The following is a 12,636-nucleotide window of genomic DNA, read 5'->3' on the forward strand; positions in this document are numbered from 1 at the left end:
TCTGAGAAAACAGAATAACACCCACTGAGGTTTTCAGTAAGCTAAAATCAAAAGAATCTGTTCAAGTCATTATAAATAAAGCAGACACAATAGTGAAGACAGCAGCTTGCTGGTCAGAAGGTATTCTCCCCCTCTCTTTCCTTCCATCTGTTCTGCCTTTGTCCTCCTCTAAATATGAGCGTGTCCATCGCTTCACACCACTGTGGTCATCAGTGCTGAGGTCTTCTCCCTCTGGGCGCTGCCTCTTTCTTCTTGGGTTCCTAATTAAAAGCCCAAAACCCAGCCTCAGGGAACCTCTCACTATCTCCCTCTTCCACCACCTCTTTCTCTTTTATTCCCTCTACTCTTTGAACACACACTCAAGGGCAAAGGTGGGAGCTTCCCCTCCAGATTGTTCCACCCAGCTAGGCATGAACCTTTCAGATTTTTGCAACAACAAGAACCAATTACTGCACTGTAATACGGCTCGTAAAAATTCCCTCGCTGAGTCAAAGATGTCATCATTTCACATCGTTCCTGTGCTCACTGCTTTCCTATGGTATAGACCTTATTCTATATGATCATAGGCCTCATTCATGTATATGGAGAACCATAGAATCAAATCATTGCTCTTCAAAATGATTGAACCTTTGAGATTCTGGTGATTATACACCCTCACTGCAAACTCCTCATGTTTAAGCCCTGGATCGGTTTTTGATTATAATCAAAGTTTATTGCCGCTCTTTTATTCATGAAGTCTCTACAGATACACTGCTTGAGTAGCCAAGCGTTAGACAGGGCCGGAGTTATCAGATGATGCACTGGCTTGCAGCACCCTGTTGCCATGTATAGGCTCTTTACACTCACTAGAATGTTTTTTTTTTTCTTTTTTTTTCTTTTTTCTTGGGGATAAGACTGATAGCCACTGTCAGGCTCCAGCTTGGGTGAATCATGAGCACTCCTATTTTCACCCATCTGAATTGTCCACATAATGTTCCACCTCTAACACTTCCTGCTGGAACAGTTGTCCCCCGTTTTTCTTTTCACTGCTGTTTTATTCTGGCAGGATTTTGCAGGGTGTGGAGTGATCGGTCGATTCTTTTCATTCAAGATGAGCTGACGTCATTGACATTTGACATTGTGTAGCTCATAAAACAAGATGGGCTGCAGCTCGATGGTATTGGGCTCATCAGTTTATTGTGTTGCATTGTTTACAAGTTGATAAGCTCAAACAGCTTGAGGTCGCAGTGAGGCACAATCCCTTTACGTAAGAGGTAGACTAAATCCTCTGCGCTCTATGACAGGCAGTCTTTCAGTGATACTGAATCACCGTGACAGGGAAGATAATGAATACAGAAAACATCCTACAGTAGAACATTGGGGTTATTTTTTTTTATTTAGTTATTGTACTCAAGGATGTTTTCGATTCTTTTCCAAACTCTACCTTTCACTCTGTTTTATTCCTCTCTAGTGCATGTGCCTGCACCAAAATCACATTATCATGCTCTGCCACCTCTTCATTGAGACAGATATTTGGCTCAGCAGCGCTGGGAGAAGACATTGGATTCTTGAAAGCATGCAGCCTGAAGGAAATAAATATTTTTCTCATCTTTTTTTTCTCTCTTCTACCCTGCATGTCCTAATAACAGGGGTGTGACCCCACATCTCAATAATATTATCCTTATTGTATCAAATACAATGTTTTTAATAAGGATGTGTTTGGAAACGACGCTGAAACTTGGGGTGCAGTACTTAAGTGACCACTCTATCTGCACCTCTATTAGCTATTAACCTCTGTGCAACTCGGGTGAACACAAATGAGTCGAGATAGCCTGACAGATTTCCCACCGGCCCAAGAATTCATTGCCTCCATTCACTCTGAGACTTGAAAGCGACACATGTGCTTAGCAGAAGTTAAGCTTGGAATGCAGCTGAGGAAAAACATTGCAATTATTGCCCGAAGAAAACTGAGTCCTGCAAATGTTGGGTAATAATTCTGGACAATAAACATGTCGCACTTTCTAATGATCTCATCGTCGCGGCTCTATTTTTCGGATGAGCTGTCTTGCAAGCTTTTGAGCATCTTCTGACACATTATTCTCCTTATTTAACATTGAGAATCGCCCCTCATAGCGCTTAAACCTAAAATGTATTCAACACTAGCTCATATCCATTAATTATAGTGTCTGCATGCCTGTGAGGAGCAGTCGTCAAGCTGCAGACACACTTTTCACTGGTAAAATAAAATAAAAAATCTCCTGCTCCTTCCTCCACCCTTGTTTTTTTTTTTTTTTTTTTTTTTTTTTTTAAGCGGAAACACACACTCAAAAGGCATAAATAAAAGTGAGAGGATTCATTTTCACAGCAAGAACTGCTGGAGGGGACTGTCATTATTTCCAGCAATAATTATGACAAAACCCCACTCTTGTGTCTCTGCTCCCCTGACCCCCACCAGGGAACATTTGAATCATCCATGACGGATTTCTCTTCACACAAAAGTTGTGAAAAAAGTCTTTGTTTCGAAATGATTTCTTGTTGATGCAGTTTAGATATTCTGGGTTTGTTAGCGTCACGATTTAATATGAGCTGTCAACGTCGCAGATTGTTTCAAAACGGTGTCTTTGTCTGGGGAAATTCAGTCATTGTGTTTACAGAGAATGGGTTCAGTCTTTTATTGTCAAAGACTATGTCCAATCACAGTATCTCCTGTTGTCAGCTAACCTCTGTACACAAATACCCGGCTCTTTTTAACGGGTCTGTGTGTGATAACCATCATCAGCCTGATGTGGCAATAATCCAAGATCAGAGAGGTTAATGGTGTGTGCTGTGCCCTCGGCCTAAAGCCCCCTCACATCCGAAAGGGTCTCCATCAGGACGCCTTTCAATGCGAACCTCAGGAAACATTAATCCCTAGCGCAGCCTCCTCAGAAGGTCACTTTGGGTTAATCTTTGAGGCAGGAAGTGGGGCCGTGTGGCTGAGGGTGATGGATGTGTGCCAACTCTCATAGCCCTCCATCACATGTGTTTTACTGAAATCTAATACACCCTGTTGCTTTCTTACACATTTGTCACATTATTCAGGCCAAGAGGTCTCGGATTAGATGTGTCAACAATGACGTGGAGTTAGAATGAAGCCTGTTTTGCATATTTGTGAATTCAAAATGAGTCAGGCAGCAGTGGCATTCTAATAATATGCCAATTTTGTAGCAGCAGGCTCTCTATGTATGAGCCAACCTGAAGTGCTTTCACTATACTTACTCTGGGTTTACTCGAACACTGAACACCCTGACAGCCAGTCCCACTTAACGTTCATTCCAAAACCCAAACAATCCATCACTGTAAGGGCACCTCTGCACAGGTAATGCAACCTGTAATCTTTCCTTGTGGCACCCAGAAGACCTCTTGAAACTCTTCACGCCTTCCTTGCACATCCACTTTATCTGACCAGCTTACGAGGTGAAACAAGTGAGCGTCAACAGATCAAGTTGATGGCGGGATGATGCCTTCAGTATGAATTGGAGAAGGGATCTTTTACCCATTTTGTCTCCTTTTCTAGTTGAGTTTGATACATGTTTTTTTGTGTGTGGGAGGATACAAGCTGCGAGGCTGTTATACATAAAAGGTCAAATGGATAGTGCATTTTTGTTTCTATTTGATTTCCTTGTTTATGGCTTTGTCAGTCAGTTGTTAAGTCTGTCGTCATTCAGTTGAATAGTCTGCCATGTTGGTCAAAACAAAGCTTCAGTTATCTACTACATGCAATGCAGTGAAATGTGTCTCAGATATTCAAGGTATCCAGTGGATTTATCCAGATAACTTCCGTGTTCCCTCTATTTAATTTTTAGCGCCATCAGGCGGTCCATTTTTGTAGGTTCATTAAATACCATTGGATGGATTTTCACGAAACACTCCTTTCTAGAGCAGCATATCCTCATTATGTTGTCTTCTACATAAACATTTGCAATCAACTAATGGCAAACAGTTTTCAGCTTTCCTTAGAAGATGGTATACATCAGTGGTGTCCAAAGTTTTTCTCTTGCGGGCCAAAATTGTCGTGTTAGAATCGCTCACGGGCCACAGGTTTTTGTTTTTTGTTTTTTGTTTTAAATATTGGAAGGAACTTTTTGTATTTTGACCTCTTCAAAAAAATAATGTAAATACACAATAACTAATTGCTGTGGGAAACTGTTGTGTTCTTTTTGGAAAGAATAGTCAGGCTTTTAGAGGTCTCCCTCGCTAACATGAAAAAGGAAAAAAAGAACGAATTATGCCATCTGATGAGGCCTGGGGCCAAAATCTTCTGATTCTTCGATTTGAAGTCAAGGGCCACAAAAAATCCACTCAAGGGCCACAAATGGCCCCCGGGCCGCACTTTGGACACCCCTGGTATACATGGTTAACGTCATACCTGCCAATCACACTAGCTATGTCATTGTGAGTATATTGTCATGCTGAGGTTTGATGTGATTCATTCAAACTAGCATGTCTGAAGGCACTGTCAAGTTGACGGACCAACGGTAAAAATAAAGGAATTTGAAATGAGAGATCGGAAGATAATGTTGAAAACACAAATTAGGACTTTTTATCTTAAATATACAAATCATAGCATGGTGTCCGTCTGTCAACCTTCTGGAAGTGAGGATCGTTCACAGGGCAGGACTGACTTTTAAAGTTTGACCTCTAGCTTCAAGAAAAAAGGTATACCACCTTTACTCGTCATCCATAAATAACAACTAAATATAACAGCTGTGCAGGCAATAAAAACATGTTTTTTTAAATCAAGATTTTTCATTGTGAACTGAGGGAATCAATAGTGACACATGCAGGAAAGGTCAACACATACTGACCTTTGCTATTGACTCAGTCAGCACACACACACACACACACACACACACACACACACTATGTCTTAAATCTTATGGGAAAACCTGTAAACACTTTAATTAGTATTAGAACCATTTAACTTTATATCCTCATATACTGCAGCTTTGTGGACCTCGTCTGCTACTTTACCTTGTGCATAATAAAGTCGCAGTTTGTGTTGACAAAATCATCCCTCCTAATCTTTGTGGGATCACCTTCTCCAACTAAGCAGCCTGGTGTAACCTGGTGAGTGATGCCCTGCGCTTACTGAGAGTACACAACATTAATAACTCAAGGTAATGACTTATTATCTTTTGCCTTTATCAGATTGACAAACCCCATGTTATTAGCAGAGAGCTGAACCAAGGGGACCAGCATCAATTAGATCTCCACCTCTCATTGGTCACGTTCAGGCACCAAGTATGACAAGCGGAACATAATTAGGTATTAAATCGTATTAAATCAACCATTGGGTGAAACATATTCCCAGCATGTTTCATATATTGCTCGTTAAGTCATGCAAAACAGCTTTAATCCATCATAAATATGCCTCGCTGCATGCTTCGCCTTCTCTCACCTTGTCCCGTGTTAATTTGTCTTCTTCTTTGGCTGCTATTTTTCTCTCCACCTGCCCTCCATGTTTGCTTTGAACACCAAGTGATGTGAGACATGTCAGCAGTTTTCTCATTTACACCAAGATCACGCACTCACACGTAGACTTGCGGCATGCAACACTTTGTGGATTTTGAATTACACCTGCAAATATTGAATACTTTGTAATTCGTGTTTTTCCCAGACTTGTGTGATCTCCCTGATGAGAAAAGGAGAGATGAAGTCAAGGAGGATGAACAAGCTTCATTCATCAAATAGTTTTGCTCTTCTTTCAATTGTGATCGTCTAGTTCTGTGGTGGAGTAATAGTTGTGGGCTCATTTGTTTGCATCATGCTTACACATCATATATACTGTAGGAGCGTTTCAAAGCTCGCCTCAAGGACAAGCATTAGAGACCAATCAGGAGGCAGTGTGACGCAACGATGCAGTTGTTAACCTCCAGGGCTTGCCTTGTTGGATATGGAGATTAGAGTTGATGGAATATCACAGGGACTTGAATTGATTATGGCCAAGAAACAGACCACCAAGATGTTGTGACATTTTTCTCTTCATACTAATACCAAAAATGTGGAGAAATACATTTTACTTTTAAAAAGGATGTTAATTACAAAACTGAATCTTTTACAAATAGTGAGATTGGCTGCCGAGACAGGGGGAATATATACAGAACATTTGTTCTTCCTCCTGTGGAATAGAAGCATCAAAGTGTAAACACGTATTTAACAGTGTGTATCAAATGCTACGCAGTGGTATTAAGATTTTTTTTAATGTTGTGCAGAATAGAAGCGTTTATTTTTAAAGCACCGTTCAACATGAACGCATCAAGAGAAATATATTCATACAACGTTGCTCTTTTATTTTGACAGTGTCTCAATCAACGGTCCTTGATCATAGGCACATTCGCAAACCTAAAGTCACGATGTACCTTTTCACCCTCCACAAGTTAAACTAGGACTGCAAGTCACACTAGTTTAATATATGTCCTGTATTTTCTTGAATTATTGATCAATAGTTTCGTCAATGTCCTGTCAGAATCTGGACCAGAATTTCTTTGTTCCTCCATACATACATCTCCATTTCAAAGTTGCGACAGAATCCAACATCTACGTTTCAGAAGGAAGAATGACAAGATTCTTTGGCATTTCAGCTTTTTATGTTGGATCAGTTTTGTTCAATGAGTCCAATTAGAAATGGAAAACACATACAACAAGAATTGCCAAGATGAGCAAAAACAATTGTGAGCCACTGTGAATTAAATATTTTTGTAATTGATAGGTTTTTTTCAAGAATCAGAATGCACACCGACTTATCTTCAGTTGACTCATCTTTTGCCAAGATGGAGTCGTCGGATTTTCCTTTTCAAGCCATAGTTTTTCATTTTCAAGGGTAAATGCACTTTTACAGCCACCCCAATGAAAATGATAAAGTGAGGCAGATTTCATGACAAGTGTGTTCACAGTTACCTCTCACACTGAGTCTTTAAAATCAGACTGGTACACAGCTCGCGGCTGTACCACTGTTACATCTTCCTGGGTACCACGTGTGGCCTCAGGCAAAGAGAAACACTCTGGTCCTGACTGTGATGTGCTTAAGCTTTGTTTCCAAGCAACCTGCAGCTCGGGAAATAAAGGAGGAGAGGTGTTTAAATGGTGGGTGGTTAAAGGGATGGGTCGTTCCTGTTTGAGAGGTTCTAATTGCCTTAAAACAAATTGCAGTTATAGATGTGTTTTAGAACAATGAGGAACTTCTGCTCAATCCTCAATTGTTTTTTTAGATATTAGTATACATTAACAGCTCACAAATGTGACTTTTTCAGTTTCTTTGGAAACAAAAAAAAAACGGATTCATTATTAACAAGAAGATTTTCTGCTTAATAAAAATTTAACCTGTTCTCTGTTAGGATTGATATTTTTCTGCCCCAAAGATTCTCACAAAGAGTAGCCTGAAATAGCTTAAGGCGACGCCTGCAAGCTAGTTCAGGCAGTCAACTCGAGCTGCACTGATTTCACACTTGACGTGCCTCATTCCTAACAATCCCCTGACAACACCTTTTTCCAATGTTGTGTTCCAGTCTTCTGCCACAGCCAATCAGACGTTATTACGCTAACAGAGCCTGGCCAATCAGACGTTGCCTACGCTTTGAGAGCCTGGCCAATCAGATGTTCTGTCCTGCAGGTGCTGCTGGCCCTGCCCCAAAACTCCCTAGATTGTAAAAAAAAGTACAAAACCACTTGTAGGGTCTTTTTTTGGTGCAGATTATTTACCCGGAACTACACATTTACCCAGGTAAATCTGGTCAAAACGTAAGAAGTTCCTCATCACTTGAATTTCCCTCGGGATCAATAAAGTATCATCCATCCATCCATCCATCCATCCATCTATCCATCTATCCATCTATCCATCTATCTATCTATCTATCTACCATCAAGACCATCGTTCTGGGGGATAGTTCCTCCGATCGAAAAAGGAGCTTTAGCTGTCTATTTGAGCTGCAAGATTTCAGGTCTCTTCCTCTGTTCTTTCATTACCAGGTCTGACCTGCCTCAACATCTACCTGTAGACTCTGACTGGGGGGGGGTTAGGATATCATACTATCACTCATGAAATTCCTGCATGTACATTAAAAATGTAAGGAGTGATTAGGTGAGGGCCTGGATGCTAAATACAAACTGTGTTCTGCTGCAATAAATTCTAAACATTAGAAACCTGAGTTGTCTGACTAAAATGAAAGACTGAAATTGTACATCCAAATCAAAGGGAGTCTTCCTGACAAAACTTTTAACCAAAAAAGCGACCTCTCTTCGCCATCTTTTTCCCCTGTGTCTGCCTCTCCTCTTCAGACAGACTCCCCATCTGACAGCACAACGATTCCTGCACAAAAACATGGTGCCAACCTGTCTCAAGTTATGATTTACTTCTGCTCACCAAGCAGAGATTCCAAAAATGGCCTGTCGATAACATTCAGTCTTCGGGCCCTAGAGAATAAACACAGTTGGAAGTAGTGATATCAGCTGAAAATAGGCAACATGTTTAGCTTGTCACCAGTCATCTCAACACTTGTGTTTGATATGCTTTCTCTGTTTCTTGTGTTTGTTTTGCTCCCCTTGAGATATTCAATTCACTCCTGAACATGTACAGCAATTACCTGGAGGGGCTACATGTGCAAAGGAAGCGACATCCTGTAGCACTGAGAAATGAAAAAACGCAAACGATAAAACAGAACTATGACTAGTTTAAGCATCTCACTCCCAAATATTATATTAAATTCCCAACCTTGCAGCAAAAATAAACATGCTTAAGGCCTCATACAAATCCAGGAAATAATGCCAAGTTCTGCATAACTTTGCAAGGTTCCTTTGAGTGAAAGTTGGATTATGCAAATCATCTGCTAGGTGTACCTTCAACTAATTCAGTCAGTAAATTTAAATGTAAACATGTGCTGTTGGTGCGTTTTTGTGATGTGCTTCATGCAAAATATTGGATGCTATGGTTTGCTATGTAGTGGTCCATAATCTTTTATTTCCCATTATTTTCAGTGGGTACATAGTTTCTATTATTGGAGTGATATTTTAGCACTTATTAGCACGTATACTGGACTTGCCATACCCGGCCACATTCCGGCGCCTGGGTTTGTGGACTGTGGTTGGCCGTCACCCACAGAGATATTGACTTTCCATGGCTATGACGAGACCACTTATTTTAAGTTACTCAGTTGTGTCATTTTCTCTCTTTCTTCATCTACGTTCCACAAGCTCTCTTTTGTCACAGTCCAAAAAGTTGAACTTCACCATTGTGCTAGCCAAGGACATAGACTGCACAGCTTAGACAACTTGGCATGTTACATCACCTTGCTACTCTCTAGCGCTACACGCTCATCCAAATATGGCAACTTATGGCTGGAAAAAACTAACATGGCAAAAGCCAAATGCTCAAGGCTTGAATAAAAAATAACTTGGAAAATAACAGTGGCCGATATCATGGTTGCTATGTCCATTATTTTCATGGTCTATGGTGAGAACTAAATTTTAAAAAGTTGGTAATGACAATGTTGATGTTCTAGAGAGGACTTTGATGACCTACACAGAAGTCTCCTGCTGAGTGTTACCTGAAAAATGTCCAGACCTGACTGACCCTGATGACATTATTTGTCATTAGTTCATATTTGTCGCTCTCTGTCTTTGTTTCTGCTGCATATTTGAGCATCAAATAACCAGTGACAGCTGCTTCCAATCTGACACAGTTATTAAAGCCTCATTCCATGTTTGTTTCCTTCTCCTTTTATCCCATTACAGCTACGTATGCTGGATCTTAGGGGGTTTCGGAGAAAGGGTAAATCAGTTCTCCTTCACTGAGTTATTACGAGAATAAGTGAGTGCCCAGGGAGGCAAACGACAGCCAGCAAGCTCCCTCACTTGTGCATTTCCACAATTGAAGAGAGTGACGAGGTAATTTACGATTGCCTTTGTGTTAAAAGCTTTTTCAAAATTTTTGGGAAAAATATTCTAATAGTAAAGTGGGAATTAACATTTGGATTTTTTTAAGTACAGAAAGCAAATATCCTCATGGTTGTGTAACCTTTCATATGCACATTTTTCTCATCTCTCAAACATCCTTTTGGACCACCCTTCCTGTTATTTATGCACTACAACAGCAGGTCAGTTATGACCTCATATGGAGACATGCGTTAGTTCAGGTGGAATTTTGGTAGTCTGCCCACAAGCAGCCGTCAGCTGATCTGATAACTGCCCCAATGCCAACCAATCATTATCACACTTTGGTCTTTAAACCACTCTGCCTCTCCTCTTGCATCATCTTCCACCAGCCAAACCTCTGCCAGGGTCAGTCAGCACATTTTCTATTCTAGAATGAATTGTTTGCTTGTTATGGCTGCAAGATGTCAGTATCATTACATGCACATTCAGGTTCTGTTATGCAAGTCCCAATGTGGGGAATTAAAGATTTGAGCTCTCCGCAAAAGTCTGTGGCATATCGCATTAATACTGCTGGGAACAGAGACCAGAACCAGTACTGCCAACTACAACTGTACAAACCATAAGTGCATAAGTTATAAGGTTAAATCTATGACGAGAGTATTCCTGATTGAACCTAGATTTTCTGATGGCATTCAGTGGGCTGCAATCAACCAGACAAAACAACACAATGCAAATTCTCTGAACCTTCAAATATATTATGGGGTAAAACATTTACTTCGTATTGTTCACCGTCATTAATGTCTTCCTTTATCTCATTTATATCTAATCACATAAAAGTTTTGCAGGTGCCAAAACTGTGCTAAAATGAAATATAACGTATCTAATGCTGAAAAATCAATTCAATCAATTAGTTTATTTGCAAAATATTCATGAGAAACATTTTTTATCATCCAGCAGTACTTATTAATACAATTTTTGTGCTATAATTAATAATATACTGGTTGTCCAACGGGAAAATGTGATGACTCCACCTGGAACTTGTGATGAAAATGTTTCTATGGGGCAAAAAGCATTTACAATCCTAAAACAATTCACCAGCAAACGTTATCAATAGGATGTAATGTACCAATTACTAGCATATACTTTCAAGTTGGTCAAGTATTTTTTATTGTACTGTATTGATCCCCGAGGGGAAATTAGGTGTTTACACTCTGGTGTAACATGCAACACACACAGGCTGAGGCACAAACAGGATCCCATGGACGTGCACTGACAGAGAGACGTCAGAGTGACAGAGCTGGTGGGGAGATGGGGGATTTGGTGCCTTGCTCAAGGGTACCCCGACAGTGCTCCAGCTACCAGATCAACTTGGTCCGCACCGGGTCTCGAACCAGAGACCCTCCTGTTCCCAACCCAAGTCCCTATGAACTGAGCTACTGCCTTAAATGATGTGTTCAGACTTCACACAGGCATCTTTCTTTCACTGCTGACACTGTTTAACTCTGGAACAAGCTCTTCAACTAATTACATTTCACTGTCAGGACATATCCGTATTAAATTCAACTCCCTTGAGCAAAATCCAACCTTCTTACCTGAACCAGCACATAAGTGTTTTGTGAGTTGTTTTGCACTATAAGATGGTTTGTATAGTAGAAGAGTTCAATCTTTGTTTCCCTTTTTTTCCTGTCCACTTTATTTATCCCTGAAGGGAAACTCCGGTTCTCCAGTTGTTATTGAAAGACGTGCAACTCCCACACTTAAGCTCAAGGGCACCCTGGCAGTGGTGGCCTGGCATCTTTTCATCAACCTGTAGCAACACTTTAACTGGCAACCTTCTGGTTCCACACCCCAATTTCCAGAATGAGTCAAAGCTGCCCAGCATATTTGATCCTGAAGTAATGTATTACAGGAGGGCTTTATACAGTGCTGTATCTGAACCATTTGTTTCCACCCTCAAATGATGTCAGCACACTTAATATTCCTATTTGATTTTGACCAGACTTACATCACAGCTACCGTAATCATTTAGCACACTGATTGACTCTGGGCCTCGAATGTTCCAGCTGACTTTGGGGAAAAAGCGAATGAGAGACAAGGATCTGAACGGGACTATCTGTATCACTTCCATCTCTTAAAAGTCATTATGGTCAGGCCTTCCATCCTCTGTTCTCTGGGCTGCTGTGGTCTGCAGAGAGCAAAATCACATTAGAGGGGGGAAAAAAAGGATTTCAATTGGCTTCTCCAGCCTGAAGACGGTGGATGCCTTCAGGACTCACAGGAGCTCTAGAGTTTCTAAAATCAGTTACATGATAGGATTGTCTCTGTGGACTGAGGGCTGATTTGGACCTGTAACATGAGTCCTGCCATGATGATGAACCGGCAGAGAATTAAAACCATCCGACCGATACTTACTACAAATAATAACAGTGTGACAATATCGTATCTCCTTTGTTGTCCTGAAGTCCTCAGTGGCTGCATCGACAGCAAAAGGATGGGAACTTCAGAGCGTGTTGCTATGGCAACCAGGCACAGTTCTGAGGCTTCCTTTAACAAGTTGCCTCTGAATGCAGTCCTGGCTGTTACATAAGAAGTGACATACTCTCTTTCTGTCTTACACACACACACGCACACACACACACACACACACACACACACACACACACACACACACACACACACACACACACACACACACACACACACACACACACTTACAGGGCTTTCCTGTGGCAGAATTTCACATTCAGC

The 12,636-nt window shown here is 40.9% G+C and overlaps 1 protein-coding gene across 4 annotated transcripts in view; it reads left to right on the plus strand.

The window, feature by feature from the left end:
- dlgap2a (discs, large homolog-associated protein 2a) overlaps positions 1-12,636 on the plus strand; it is a 181,599-nt gene that overhangs the window by 103,603 nt on the left and 65,360 nt on the right. The window lies entirely within an intron of this gene.

Source organism: Symphodus melops (assembly GCF_947650265.1).
Source record: "Symphodus melops genome assembly, chromosome: 19".
In the NCBI taxonomy this organism is placed as follows: Eukaryota; Metazoa; Chordata; class Actinopteri; order Labriformes; family Labridae; genus Symphodus; species Symphodus melops.